Source organism: Oxyura jamaicensis, chromosome 2 (genome assembly GCF_011077185.1).
Source record: "Oxyura jamaicensis isolate SHBP4307 breed ruddy duck chromosome 2, BPBGC_Ojam_1.0, whole genome shotgun sequence".
Lineage (NCBI taxonomy): Eukaryota > Metazoa > Chordata > Aves > Anseriformes > Anatidae > Oxyura > Oxyura jamaicensis.
The window spans coordinates 69,397,514-69,413,184 of NC_048894.1; the positions used below are offsets into that span (position 1 = coordinate 69,397,514).

At 46.1% G+C, this 15,671-nt stretch overlaps 1 long non-coding RNA gene across 1 annotated transcript; it reads left to right on the plus strand.

Moving 5' to 3' along the window:
* The first annotated feature begins 9,077 nt into the window (after positions 1 to 9,077).
* On the plus strand, positions 9,078 to 12,209 carry LOC118162729. The gene is made up of 4 exons (XR_004748588.1): positions 9,078 to 9,219; positions 9,987 to 10,074; positions 10,914 to 11,198; positions 11,435 to 12,209. It is a non-coding gene; the product is annotated as an uncharacterized LOC118162729 (long non-coding RNA).
* Positions 12,210 to 15,671: the final 3,462 nt, after the last annotated feature.

The following is a 15,671-nucleotide window of genomic DNA, read 5'->3' on the forward strand; positions in this document are numbered from 1 at the left end:
TCTTGAAGATTTATATGACCAATTTATAATCTCCTTTTAATTGCAGAGATAATATATTTAAAACATATGTGCTTCCCGTAGCACTGTGTGCGCTTTGAGCATTGTCTGTCTTTTGCCCTGTGTGCATTCACTGAAGGTACTTGTGCATATGGAAACAATCAGACTACCCAAAAGACAACACACTTGATACTGCTAATTACATGGAGTAAACACCATTGGGACTATAACCAGTCTCTAGATCTGAGTCAGTATTTTGCTGCTGAGCTAAAGAAGAAAGTCCATTATGTGCACTCATATAGCCGGCTAAGTCCCTGCTGCACACACTGCTGATTTCTGTACATGCTACGTGGCAGAGAGCCAAGGAATTGTAGCACAAACAGGATTTTATAACCAGAGTTATTTAAGGATGGGCAAACTGTGAAACTCCAAAAGTCAATGATTCTAGCACACTTTCAATTAATTTTTATTGTCAAGCTGTATTTCAGGATACTAAAGACCTCTGTGATGACAAGAGGGAGGCTGTGGGAATAGGCAGGAATACAGTATGCATGGTTATTCTCTCTGATTTATAGTTCAGTGAACAACCTATCTGGATAGCAAGTTACTTCTTTCCTCTCATGTTAGATGGAATTCATCTTTGTCTTGAGCTCCCCCCAGAAAACAGATTTAAGCAATATAGATACAGCATCAGGCACCGTATTGTGCAAATGGTACATCTGAGTCCTTGTACTGAAGAAAATGTCACCCTTTTTTGTGCTAAAGATGGCTGTAATACTGGTGTTGTTCAGACAATTAGTCTTATGATAGTCTGATACAGAAATAACTGAACAGAGTTAAAAGCACTAACCACATCTCAACAGTTTCCAGAAGGAACTTCGGAGAGGATGCTGCATTTTAAAACCTCAGCACACGCTGAATTCTCCATGCTCAAAGTTTCCAGCTCAGGTTTAAATCAGGCTGTGTATGAGCAATCAAAATGATAAAGCCTTCCTTCCTAGGGTGAGTGTCCAGTTCACCAACTCGGCACCCTCTGTGTCCCTCTGAAACTTGTAAGCCAGACTCTTTTGTGTTGGCTCATCAGGAGCACTGGCTGGGAGCTGAGGTTTTCTTGCATTTCTCCCTGCAGAGGACACCAGCTTGGGTTTCTACACAGACACTGGTGGTTTGAAGAGACATTGCATGTTCAAGACACTTTCAGATTTGCCTGAGATTGGGCAGAAGATTTGGAAGGGATTGCAGGAAGGCTGTCAGACAGAGCAATTGCATAAAACCTTTTTCCTTAGGAAACCTAAAGAAACAAAACAAAACAAAAACAAAACAAAAGCACATGTTTTGGAAAGTAGTTGAGGAGCTGGGCCACAGTCAGGTGTCCTGCTGTAGTTTGCAGTTTAGCGAGGCAGCAGTGCTGGTCGGTTTCTTTTCAGCTGCCCCAGGTTACTGCTTCATCGGCTGTGCTGATTCAGCTGTCTGTCTAGCTGCCCTTTAAGCCAGGTCTGTGAAATGATCCACTTAAAAGAAAATAAATGCTTTTTAGGGAGGATGTATGGAGTTTTGTTTTTTTCTTAACCCAAAAGTCCTTTAACAAATCTTTAGAGTGGAGCTACACCAACACTTGATTCAGCGTCATGGGACTGCGGGTGTAAGTCTCTGGGTGTGTGGGAGGGATGAAGGGCAGTGATACCGTGGGGCTCCGCTTCAGCTTGAACAGATGGATGTCTGCAACTTGAAATGGCAAAAATGTGTTTTTGTGTTATGTCTGTTCTGGTATTCCTACTCCTCTGAAGTCAGCAGACAATAAAGCGACCTTACACCTGCCCGTGTACTATATGCATCTCCTGGGTGGTCACTTTGTGGTCGGCTGGCACCCTCACTGCATGCTGCCGCTTGCAACAGCAACTACAATTGTTCCTCTGTACAGATGGGCTGGCACCCAGAAATCCTGGCCTGTGTATGCATAGCTCAGCTTGGGATGTGTTGAATATCTTCCTTTGGACCCACCAGTTTTGGCAGGTCACATCTACACTGATTTTTGCCAGTGAATCTATATCACACCGATTTGAGAATTTAAAAAATGGAAAAGCTATGCCTGCAATACCTAAAATGTTAGCCAAGCTGGATGTGTTAGCAGCAGGCTTATCTCCACGTGAAAGCCGGCGTGTGACAAGCCTGAGTATGAACGCCTTGGACACTGTCACCCTGCACGTAGGCATCAGTTATGCATGCAGGCTGTGGCAGAAGTTACCATCACTGGCTCTTCCCTTGTGCTGGAGGTTTCTGCTGCTTTCAGGTCCAGGGTGCAGGCTGTGGGCTGAGAGCTTCCCCTCATGCACAGAGGGTGTAGCTTGTAAAATGAAAATACTAGGTTGCTGCTAACCTGCCCCCATTCAGGCTGAAAAAAAAACGTGTGAAGCATTCAAGCACAGTTCAACAAAGCATATCTGAAGGGATTGTAACCACAGGCTGGGAGGATAACCTTTTCTGCCAGCACATTAGCTTGGGAGGACATGCATCTGTAGCCCTGCCCCCTGTGTGGACTTTGTTAGATTATCTCTAGGGAGATGATTGCAAAGAGACCTGCTGCTTATTTCTAGCACTAAACCATGCAGCTCCTCCTTTGGGCTGCCACTGTGCTCCAGCTAATGGGGACAGCTACTCGGTTTGTCCATGTCTGCCTTAAAACTGGGTGAGACGTAATCTTTGTGTACGCCAAGCATGAGGTGGCTTACCCCTCCGTGAAACTCAGGTGAGCTGCTGCTTTGCTGATTGCAAACCAAGAGCATCTTCACAGGGAGCTTTGCTGCTGAAATCAAAGTGAAACTTTACCCTTGGCTTTCTTATTGCTACCTCCTGAGTCACCACATCCTTCTCTTGTCACCACCACTTTTCAGTTTAGAAAGTGGCAATGAGCCACAGTATTCAGCAGTAAGAGAGAACTGGGCCTGCGTGTGTGTGTGGAGGGATGAATTTACAGAGGGGTTAAATTTTGCTTTTTGAAAGCAGTGAGCACTGAAGGGTCCACCTGGGGAGTCAGTTGTTGGTGTGCTGTAATTTTACATTGCTTCCCTATGTTTCTTGTGGAGACAAGCCCCAAGGAATCTGAAGACTTGGCTTAGTTTCCTGATCCTGCAACAGATTTCCTGTCTTGCCCGGCCATGGGTAAGTCCTTTAGGTTCACATATTCAGGCTTGGGCTTTAATTTTAGCCCTGTAGCTTAAGATACCCAGAATCTGTCTTGCACATGTATTAATCACTTACAGCTCCAGCCAAAATTAACAGAAGCTGCCTGTACACAGAAGTGCACTGAAAATTAGATGCTACTTGGAAAAACAGGGCCAGGTCAGTCTTACTCAGCTAGCTCATATGTTTAGTGGGGATGATAACACCTGTCCAGCTGGGGAGACATCAAGCTAAACTAATTAATGTTAGTAAAGGATGTGAAGCTTTTTTTTTTTTTTGTAGCATTACTTGCACATGTAAAGGAGAAGAGCTATTTGAGCATTGTTGCTCCTGTTTTGGTCTTTTATTGGATTCAAATAAGGATAAACATTACCTCCTTCGCAGCAAGCTCACCTAAATGTTACATGCCCATAAAGAGGTTAGTTTTGCTTGGAAGGATTAGGGCATGAGATTTTGGTTCCTCTCACTTGTTTATGAGCATGAATTTACTACACATAAATCATTGCAGGTCAGAACATTGCTGTTGCCTTAACACAAGGTAAGAGAGCACAGAATCACTCTTTAATGTTGTGCAATTGGACAGGATTTGGCTTGTCCTGATTTTGTGTTTGGAGAACTCAGGCTGCCCTTTGTGCTTGATGTTTTACCTCTTTTTCTCTTGAAGGTCCAGTGGAGAAATCCAACTAGGCGCATTTGCATCACTCACTCACTGCCTGTTCTTTGTCTGTGTGCAGTGTTTTGCTGAAATTAAAGCACAGAGTTTTCCCCTTTGCTCGCAGTGGGATTTCCCAGCATTTCACAAGGCTGCTGTTGGATGAACACTCCAAGCTGGCACTGATGCTGAAAGAAGCAGTCATGTTTTCTTTATACCTGTTCCCTTTTATCTAGTCCAGGGTGCACGTGGCTGTAAGGTGGTCCAGGGCAAGGAAGAAATGTCGCTCAGAAAGTAACAGTTTCTGGGTTTTCATCAACCTTGCTTTACATGGTTCAGTTTCGTGACAGTGCTTAGCAGCAGGGCAAGAAGAGAAGCTGCAGGGAGCCAAGGCCCGATTCTTCAGGTGGCCTCGCATGGAGGTGGCTGCATGTGGTCTTACCATTTGCCACCCTAGGTCTCTTTGTCTTACTGCCACTATCTCTTGGTGGTGGGGGTGGTGGCAATAAGTTAATGTTACTCAGGACCTAGCAGCAAGGGGGTTGCTGTGGATAAAGACCCATATTGTGTCTTTCTGAACCCAAGGTTATCCCCCTCCCCCTTTCCATTCTTTGGTTTACTCAGCAGAGCTACCCTGATTCACATAAGCTAACAATCTGTTTGAGAAGAAACAATTAGGCCTGTAGAAGTTGTTGACATCGTATTTTTTTTTTTTTCAATGGCATAACGGGTACTCCAGCTAAGCTTGTCCCTTTGTGCTCTCCATCTCCAGCATTGCTACCAGATGCAACCCATGAGGATGGGGGCAGAACACTCCCCCTCCTCCTCCCCCCCCCAAATGGCCTGGACCAACAGGCTGCCCAAGACACTTAGCATTTCTCACAGCCCATGACGTGGCTCTTGAGCAGGCTGTTAATTGAAAACACTGTGCATTTCACTGCTCAAACTGGGCAGGCTCCCTGGCCAGCTGTGGACAGCTCGCCACGACCCCTGAGCCCACGGTGCTGGCAATTGCTGGGATGAGCCGCAGCGCCCGGGTAGGACGGGCTGTGGTTGCAGGAGGCCATCGGATCAGCTCGGGTGTCTTTTCCAGGAAGCTGAGTGCACGCTCCCTGCTTCTTCTTTTTCTGTGGTCGTTGGTTCAGCTTAAATCACATCCTGAAAACAGCATCCTGCTACAGAAGCGGCAGCGGTCCTGGAAACAGACTGCTTGTATAAAAAATCTTACGGGAGCCAGATGCCCCCTACCCTGACAAGGGTTGATCAGGTGGCTGGTGGTATCACCTTTCACTGCTCTTTGGCAAGGGGGGAAGCACAGAGTGACGGTGACTTTCCAGGTGGAGATGTAGTTAATTTTTGTTTAGGTGCTGTGGAGGGAAACAAGTCATTGTACACCACGCAGTGCCAGTGTAGAGACGGCAAGGGGGACTATAGGTGTCTAGAAGCACAGGAGTAATTCCTGAATGCAGGCCGCTGTGGATTTATGCTTTGTGAGGCTGGGTTAGATCGTCACCATGGCAAAGAAATCTATTAGCTGTATTTCCCGGGGGTGCCGGAGGCTCCGTGCATGTCTCTTGGGGCAGGGTGAATCTTCGGACGGCGGCGAGGGGAGAAACCCACGCTCAGCTGCGCGGCGAGCCTAACCCGCTCCCTGCCGAGGCCTTTCCCTGCCCAGGCTGCGTGTAGCAGGTGTCGCCGCGGAGGAAGAGGAGGCCGGGGCCCCGCTCCCAAGCCCGGCCGCCGTGTGCCGCCAGAGGGTGCTGCGCCGTGCCACCGCCCGGCCGGGGGGACAGCGGGGGCCGAGGGGAGCGAAAGGCTCCCCGGCCCCAAGGGGGAACGGGCCCAGCCCCGTCTCCCTGCCCTCCTGGCAGCAGAAAGCAGCTGGTTGTGGCTGCGGGCGTTGCTCGGCTACTTGGTTTGCTGGCCCTGCGGGATAGCTATCGCTGCCTGACAAACCTCAGCTCCCCCCGAAGAGAAGGCGTGTGGCCATATTGATCTGAGAGGGGGGAAATGTCGAGCACGCAGAGCGCGCGGCTGGCACATCTCGGGGCGGTGCGTGTGGAAAGCAGCGTCCGAGGCCCTTGAAAAAGGTCAGGTTTTGAGTGGGAGAGGTTTAAGGCAGCACCAAAGGCAGCGTTAGTCTGGGAACCACATCCCTCCGCTCGTCCTGTGTGCCGTGCAGCGTGTGACCGCTCCTCTCCCCATCAGCCGCGTGCCTTAGCGCCTGGTGGCCCACACGTCTGGGCTGTTGTGCAGAGCATTCCTTATACAGGCATCTCTTGGCACCACGGCAGTCCCCGGGAGCAGGATCGTAGGTTGAAATTCAGCCTTCTTGGAATAAGTAAATAGCAGGGGTTTATTTCCTATTAAGCTAGCTAGCAGATAGTTTGCTCGTTTTGCTGCAGTTTGCAGTCTCCAATGAGATACGGGTGGATACTTCTTGTTTTCCTTCCTCTTTATATTTCCAGTCTGGGAAACAGCAAAAAGTTAGTAAAAGAGCAACATCTGTGGGAGAGGGAGAGAAAGAGAAAGGGATGAGGCAGGCTGGCTAGGCAGCCAGCCTCAGGAGATGGTAAGACAGAAGAGCTATTCATTGTGAGAGCCAGTTGCTCCTCACCCTGCTAGATTATAAATTGGACACCTTATTAAGAGCTGATCCTCCGGCAGCCCCACCCAGGGCTGTGCTCACGCTCCTAACCAGAGGAACGTAATCCTGTTTCGCTCTGGGTGCCTGTAACTGGTTGAGCACATGTGCAAGCAGGACGGAGAATACGAGGCAGAAAGAAGCAGCAGCCTTCCTGGTTTATGTATCCTGGTTTAGGAAAATAAGCCAGGCTTTGGGGAGGGAACAGGGAGGAGGCTGCTTTGCACTAAAGCTTGGGCACATTATGATGCTACTTGCCTTACCAAATAATGAAACCTTTTTTTTTTTTTTTCTTGTTTTCGCAGTTGTAACTTAAAAATGCTGACTCATTGGCACTGTGTGCCAACCCAAATATTGCTGCTGGAATCAATCATCGGGAGAGCCTAGCGAGATATAACCCCACAGTGGCACAGGTTTTGGGTGGGCCTCTTTGGTGATTCCACGTTTCTTCTTCTGATGTTTTGCCCGGTCACTTCTTCCCTGTCACAGGTTTGGGCAGACTTAGAAAGATGTCATGTTGAATGGTTACTGTGAAAAATTCATGGGAATGTAAGGCTAACAAATTCAGCAAAGTTGTATCATCTTTGGCAAGACTTCTGAGCTTTACGACCTTCACACACCTTTTAACCATTCAAAAGGTTCTTGGACTTGCATTTGAAACACACAAAAGTATTGCCAGTTGTTGTCATAAATAAATATCTGATGTATTCTTCAGAGCTAATTTTTGTGCTGAAGAAAACAGAAATTAAAGACGCATATTCAGGTGCATTTCAGTGGTATTTTCTAGACTTGTTGACTTATTTTGCATCTCAAATAATTGAAAAGCAGCTTTTGTGTTTATTTTAGTTTATTGTTGTTTCAGACCTGATTACCTAGGGCACTGTGGTGTGGATTTTTTATTTTATGATTTTCTCTAGGTTTTCATTGCCTAACTGTTGCTGTTCTATTGAAAGGCTTGTGTGTGACTTTATGTATCTGCCTGTAATTACTTTATGAGCTCTTGAAAACAAACACAAAGCACCTTCAACATTTTTTTATTTCTTTTTCTCTCCTACATTTTACATAGGGCACTTTTTAGGTGTGCCAGCTTTGTTTCCTAATGAAACAATTTCTCTAATTCATGCTGTGTGTGTGTCTGTGCATGTGAATCCATTGTGCCCTAACTCCCCACATCCCCAAAAGTGCGGGCCTGCTGGTCAGTTTCAACTGAATTTAGCAAAAAACAGAGATTTCAAACTGAAGTTCCAATAACATTTTAAAAAGAAGAGGCACAAGAGAGAGCTTGTTCGTGCTAGAAACATCACGATGCTGTCAGCTCAGGTCACCTTTTGTCAGGCACCGGGGAACCCGCACTGGAGTGTGCCCTTGGAAATCAGACTTCATCGTGCCTGCCAGTCATGTACTACTTGTTAGTACTGGTGGTTTTGGTACAATTAGAATAGAGAAGGGAAGGCTGGGCTGAAAAACTGGAGTTTCCCTTTTGTTCTGGACTTCTGAGATTTATGGTTTTCTCCTGCTTTCTCCAGTTGGTCAGGACTCTGTAGTTGTGTCCTAGGCACCAGGGAACCTCTGTCCCTGGTGCACATATCCTTCAAATTGAGCATTTATTTTGTTACAGAGCAATATAACTATCAGATTCCAGTATAACTCTGGCTGTCCTTACACCATTATTTTTTTTTTTGCTAAGGTGATGAAGGCTTTGAAAATAAGGCCTTTGATTGACTGACACATTTTTGCACAGGGTATCTTTTCTAAATGTTTGTAGCAATCAAGCATAAGGGCCAAGTTCAAACTAGCAAGTCATCTGATCAGAAATAGTAGTGAAGGACAGAGGATTTTGTAGCAGCAGCTATCGGAGTTACCAGGAGGAATGAGTTCAGATAAACATTAAATCTCCAGTTAGTCTTAATGCCAGTGATGGAGAATGAATGGTATTATGGAAATGTGAAATACTTTCCTCCAGCATCGTCAGCCCAGGCTCTTGTGACGATTCAGCTTCTGCCAACATCTCTTCATTCATTTGCTGATCTCAGCCAAGCCCTTGAAGAGCTGGGTAATGGTGTTATTTGCATGGGAGGTGAAGATGATGTAGAGATGGGTGTCATATGTGTACTGCTGACAAGTCAGTCCATGGTGCCACTGAATCTTCTCTACAGGCTTTATATAGATATTGAACAGGCTGGCTGAGGGGAAAGAATCTTACATTATTCAGCAGGTGGAAAAGGTTCTGGAGGTTAAGGAAAGAGCAAGTGTTTATCATAAATCTCTTGAGTGTACTGGAGATTTATGTAAGGTTGTCTGAAGATGTACCAGCTCAGTTCCACAGGACTGCGGACAGACATTAATTTTCAAACAGCTGAGCTGGTTGGAGATCTTACAGCCATTCCAGATGCTTGCTAACAACCCTCTGCTGATGGCTCCTGTACCCATTGCTCTGCTGTTAGAAAAGGTGGTCCAAGGTCTTCCTAATCTGTCAGGTGAAGTCTGTCAGATAGTTTTCAGTGCTGACAAAGATGGTGTTAGTTGACCCAGCTGACATTGCTTTACCTTTAAGAGGGAGCATTTGCATTACCATGGTCTTTAGTAAGGAGGGACGGGGAGAAAAGAAGGCTTCAGCCTTTCCCACAGAACATGTCTGCAGCCTCAGACAGCTCCTGCATTGCCTCCTACAGGTCTGAAGATGGGCAAGGCATGTGTGTGAGGCTGGATACATCTACTGGAACAGATAATGTTGCTGCTGTTTCAGGTTTGTTTTTTTTTTTTTTTTTTTTTTTTTTTTTTTTGGGGTGGGGAGTAAATACATACTTGGATATTTTGTAAAAATCATGTGTACATGCTTTTTACAATACACGTAAAGTGCTTGTTTCTTACATGAGCAACTGGAACAGTGTGTGTGGAGCTGTGTCAGCCTCCTGTGTAAACAAGAGCTCTAGGGGATGGGTACCCAGTGCAGCAAAAACCCAGATACCTAAAAGTTTGTTATTATCCAGATTTACCAACAGCGATTTTACAAGAAATTTATGTTAATTATTATGTTAATACCACTGTGGTTAAAGCTGAACCAGAAAGTTGTAATAAAATGTGTAAGAATATTCAGTTGGGGCGAAGAAGAAAGCTCCTTTGCTCAAGGGTTCATTCAGAAATGTGAGAAAGCAGGAAGAAAATGTGCATGTGTTTTTTAAGGATTCTTCAGGATTTCCACATCCAAAAATACAGAACCATCAAAGAACCCTTGACCTGTACACAGACAAAACAGAGCAAGCAAGAATACTGGTCATCCTTAGTGGTCATCCTGATTCTGAACTGGGCCAGAATGGAGCATCCTACCTTAACAACAGTCCAAAACTGTAGTGGAATTTGGATTTGGATCCAAACTCAAGGCACAGGCTCTCCTCTAAATAAAAATAACTTGATCACAAGCTATTTCTGGGTGGTGACTTTCAGACAAGAAACGTAGGGCATACATAGGTTTTTACTTCTGTTAAATACATCTGGATGCCTTACTCCTTCCAGCTGATACTCTGAAGGTTCTTTCATCAGCTCAGAGCCAAATATCCCCAAATGGAAGGTAGAAGCTGTAGAACAACTGATATTATTCAAGGTATTTTTTTATTTTATTTTTTATTTTTTCCCCCAGAGAATATTCTGCCATTCTGGCGGCGGCTGCTGCTGCTGCTAAAACTTCTGTCATGGCCTGTGATGAACAGCATGTAATGTCAGTGCAAGATAAGAGCCAACAGTGTGTTGGAAAGACTTCTCCAAGTATGAATCCCCATGGATCTGGCTTTCTTGACAGGGAGGTGGTTAATGAAATAGCCACCCCTGACACCATTTACATAGCTGCCAAAACTGCCAATCACCATCCTTCTCCCTTCCCATGGCACCTGATAACAAATCTTCTGTTTTTTGCCTGTTTACTTGGATATACCTGACAGGATTAGTTTCTCTTCATGAAGAATGTGGTGGGATATAGCTGGCTTTAAGGTACAGGAAGCAAAGGAGGAAGCAGTATGCTGGGCCATTATTGTTAATGGCAGCAAGTAGCAAGTGCTAAAGCATGTTTTACATCAGCGTATTACTTTGTATGGTATCCTACTGGGAGTACTTGTGCTGTGCGCACCAGATGGGTGGCAGGAGGGTTTTGCTGCTGGGTTGTAAGGTAAGAGCGCTTTTCACCTTGGGAGCTCCAAGCAGGCTATAAACTTCAGTTAATTTAAAGCTCTGGTCCTTCTGAATTATTATACTGTTGTATTGAGGAGCACAGTGGATTTGCTGAAGATGTCACAGGAAGGTTATAAGCTAGAGCTTCTGACTCATAGCTGTGGGCTTTAATCGAAGGAGTTTTCTTCCTCTTAATATAACCTGCCTTCCTTCTCTTTGATATTATCCCTCCCTCTCCTAATCACTGGGTGACATCTGATCTCTGTGGCTCTTGTACAGCCTCCAAGACCTATTGTATTAGGTCCAAGACCTCAAGTTTCATTTCTGGCTGTTCTGAGTCTATCCCTGGCAATTCCAGGAGGCTCATCCTAAGACCAGCTGGGAGCCCCTGGAAAGTGGGGTACACCTTGGCGGTGGACCCTGCTGCGGAGCAGAGCTTTCCCAGAGGAACCAGCCAGAGAAATGATCACAGTGTCCTCCACTAAATGCTAGTGTGGAGGACACCCACGTGCTTCCTGCAGTTTCTGTTTAAGCGTAGTATTCTGTGCTCTCTGCCTGCGGTTGGTATGTAAAGCTGCTTTCTGTAGATTTAAAGCTGCTGCCTCCTTCAAAGTGGCTTTATTTTAGTGCCCAGTTCTGTGATTCCTACAGAGTCCTTAACCTAGGTAGTATCTAAAGTCCAAATGCTTTACTTAGACTTAAGTTAACTCATAGCATTGCTTCTATTGACATTAGATTTTCTTATCTTTAACTTCACAAATCGTTCTAGGGTTACTGTCTCTTTTTTCCTCTCCTTTAAGGATTTGCAGTTTGCCCTATGGATATCATGGCCCAAATCCTGCCCTAATTTACAACTGTAAGACCCCTGGAGGTGCATACATGCACATGAGAACACGACTAATAGGATGCTGAAGTCATCTCACTGTCCTGAAAAGTCACAGTGAGGACTGATGCTGGGAAATGTCATTTAAGATTATATAATTCTTGAATCTGTAAAATCCTGATGTACAGAAAGCTTTTTTCCTGGTGCTGTACTTTTATAGATAAAGGGAATTTCACTTTTTTTAATTTCAAATTTTAGATGCTGTACTACTAGATTGCCTTACTGGAGTTATAACACTTTTGTAACAGCATTTTACACAACACAGCACTTGTCCTGTCCTACCTAGTGGTAAAAGTTTATCTCCACCAGGAGATTTTTGTAGATTGAGAATTGAATTAAAATAATTTTTGACATTTGTACAGAGCCTGAAAATTCAGTTTTAAGTTCTGTTTTATAGAGGATAGTGTTCAGATTTTTTTTTTTTTTTTTTTTTACACCCAACTCCTTTATTTGCTTTGGGTCAATTGAAAGTTTTGATTTTGAGTTTTGCAGCTTACCTGATGCAATACAAACAGACAGAAAATTAAAATGACAGTCGTGTTTAATTTTTTATTATTATTATTATTATTTTTTTTAAAAAAAAAAAAAGCTAAGTTGCTCTGCAAACATAGTGAAAATAAATGTTTCAACGCTGCTGGAACACTTTGTTTTCCTGGTTTTCTTCCTAAACAAAATCCTGGCGAAACTAGCTGGATTTTGCGATGTGTTTTGGCTCCAGCAGAGCAGGATCCCAGCAGCATTTCTTCTGATGGATTGAGAAGAGCAGGAGCAGCAGAGCTCCCCGTGCGGAGGGTTTTGTTCCAGAAGAAGAGCACTCCCTGGCCCGTGAAGAGGAGCGATTCAACATGCCTTCCGTCCGGGGGTAGGAGGGGAAGGAGGGAGAGGGGGGACGAGGGTGCTTCCTTCGCAGTGCTCGCTCGGGGCTTCTGGCCAAGAATGCGAGTCTAAATTCAAGTCGGCGAGTGCTGTGCCAGATCCAGAGAGTTTGGGAGTCCCTTTGTCCAGAAGCTTGCAATACTTGAGGGAGTTGCCAAATGGGATGTGTGGCATCCATGTAATACATCTGACGCATGAAAACGGGTTCCCGTTGAGCTTACCGTGCTGCCTGAGGCAAAAGTACTTCTGATTCCCTGCATGATGCAGTAATCACCAGACTGCTGCTGCTCTTCTTAAACCCGGCTACAATGGCAGTTCAGGACAACCGCCAGCCTCGGGTCAGGCAGAGGCAGATGGCATGCATGCGGGGAGGAAAGGTAGGGCTGCCTTTGACCCTGCTCTCTCCCTGGGAAGGGAGGACCTGATAGCATTTGCATTTCTCCCTAGGCTCAACCATTAAGTCTGATGACAGAAATGAACCTTTCCCCCTGGACATGAGCCAAGAAACTTTTTTTTTTTTTTTTTTTCTTTCCCCTCCCGTCTCTTTCATAACCGTCATTTTCACGTATCTCTGGAACATATCACGTACTACTGTCATGTGCTGTAGGTGTGCTCCTCTTTTTATTCAGCTATGTTCTGCTTCCCATCTGCCAGGTGAGAGCCTCTCCTTGGCTAACTGATGCTCATTTGCCACAAGTAACAGGGCGGGCTGGAGCCATTGTTTGTGCCCCAGAGAGAGCCTCTGCATATTGAAGAGAGGGAAGTCTGCTCTGGAAACACCATTTAGCAGCCACTGTGAGCTGTGTCAACAGGGTCGTAGCATCCCGTGGGATGAGACTGTCTGTTTTCCCGTGCCTTGCCGTAAAGTTCAGCCAGTCGTGTTTGTGCAAATCCCTGGAGGGCTCTGAGGCTGAGCAGGTGTCAGCAAGGACATAGCTGGGGTTGCAGAACTCCTATTACAGGCTGTGCTGGATAGAGAGGAAATAGGTCTTGGTAAAAATTGTCTTTGTGTTTCATAGGGATGCCACTGGAGGACAATAATCAGGGGGAATCCTGCAATGACATTTCCCAAGCTAGTAGACTAAGGTGGGTTTCCCATTTTTCTACCAATAGGGGCAAGCCTAATATATATTAGTACCTCTGTTGAGTGATGTCCTGTGTCAATGGGTTGCAGAGGACTGCCTGTGGAGTAGCTCTGATACAGGACACATTGTCTTTGCAGAGGCGTCAGTTCAGCCGAGCTGGAGGTGGAACACAAGCAAGGTGGTTCAGTGCAGCGTGTTTCTGTCAGGTATGAATCCTTGCTAATGTGGGACTGAAAGAGCCCACTGAGGTGTGTGTCAAGAGGTTTATAACCCAACTCTATGCCTGGACTCAGACCATTGCTATAGAGACTAATGTAGATGCGTTCCCTCTAGCCCACATCCTCCTGAGATCAGTCATGATCCTGGCACACGTTCCTCCGGCTTTCTCTGACTTGTCAAAGCTGTTCTGCTGCACTGAGAGCAGGAACTTTGGACCAGAAAACAAGAGCTAAAGCTTTATTATTATTATTATTTTTATTTTCCTAGGGCTATTGCAGCCTGGGCAACTGTGCTGTTTCTTGGGCCATGGTTCAACCTCTCCAGCTCCACAGAGAGCAGCACTGCTTGTCCCCTGCAGCCGGTGCCAGGAGTGAGATTTCCATTGCAAAGCGGATCATGGTCTCTCCTGCCTTCCCTGGGTCAGGGACTGGAGAGCATGTCTTCCCTGGATATCTTATCAGCACAGGAGCAGGGGCTGCCCAACCCCTCACCATCTCTTCCATTTCCATCAGGGATGCTTTTTCCCTGTCTTCCCTGACAACAGTGAGCCATCCTCTGCCTTTCCGTCCCATGCTGGCTGTGAGTGAGGCTTTCTGTGTGTTCCTCCGGGGCAGCAGACTCGTTTCTAGTGCACTACAGGCAGGCCTCTATTCGGATGAACATCCCTGTTAAATATGTATGAAGCTGATTGACTGCAGCTTCCTACTTGTCCAGGTTTTATTCCTTTTTTTGTTCATTCGCAGATGCCTCCTGCTTTATTGGGACTTTTCTGAGAGGAGGAACGTGCTTGTCTCCGTGAGTTTTGACTTGTCTGAGAGGCTGCCCTCAATCTGTTTGTCTTTAAAACTTCCTCCCCTCCTCCTCCACTCCATCTCTCTCTTGCAGCTGCTGGACAGCTTTGTGACCACCAGTCAGGATGGCTGTTTGCCACTCTCTCATGATTGCTGCCATGTGCTGCTCTCCTTGTGCCTGCTGCCTGTGTTCTTCCCCAGTCAAAGAGGGATTCTCCTCCACAGAGGCTGGACACAGTTGTCCCTGGACTGAAGCAAGAGCTCATGCTTAGCTCTGACCCCACAGAAAGACTAACTTTATTTATTTATTTATTTATTTTATGGTGACCAGTGATTTTTGCCTTGTGTTTCTCAGTACTGTGTGAGGTTTTTATTCCCGTTCTGTCTGTAAATGCTTGGCATTTACATACCCATTGTCAGGGCTTTGACTCACCTATGCTTGGCAAGCAGCAGTGGCAGCTTTCTCAACCCAGATGTTTGCCGCCGCTCTACCACAGCCTACCAGGCAAACGAAACACATGCTCACACCTCAGCAGTGGCAAGGCCAAGCCTGCCAATTTCTTGAGAGCTCGTGACACAGCCAGGGTTGTGGCCGGCTCTCCTGTGGCTGGGAAGGCAAGGAGGAAGGGGGTGGCTTCACCGTGGCCACAGCAGCTCGATGAGCTGGAGCTTGCTTGTCAGCATTTCCAGTACTGGCAGTGAAGGTGGATCAGGAAGCTGGGGCTTTATAAAAAAGCTCATTGTTGTGAGTGGGGCAAAAATCCTATTGACGACGGTGTCTGCGTAAGGGCATACTCATCTAGTGATCTGGTTTAACCTACCTGCACCGTGCCTTAGGGCTTTGGCTGGGGTTTGCAGTAGTGCAAAAGGAACTTCAGTATCCAGCTGCTGCTGAAGTTTTGCCTTTCAGAGCTTTGGACATTGTAATTTCCTTTCCTCTCCAGTCATCAGGGAATCTCCCAGGATTAAATAAAAGCAAGAGAGATTTCCACATGCAGGCAGTGGCCTACAAGCTGGATTGTTACTTGCTGAAGCAAGGGCCAGTTAAAACACTGCCTTAGCCCAGCTGCCATCGTTAGCTCAGGGATTTTGGAGCGTATCAGCACAGTGACAAGACGTTTTGTCTGGAGGTGCAGTGTGAGCCACTTCAGAGGCTCCTCTCAGCAGCCCTGCTGGTGCCCCT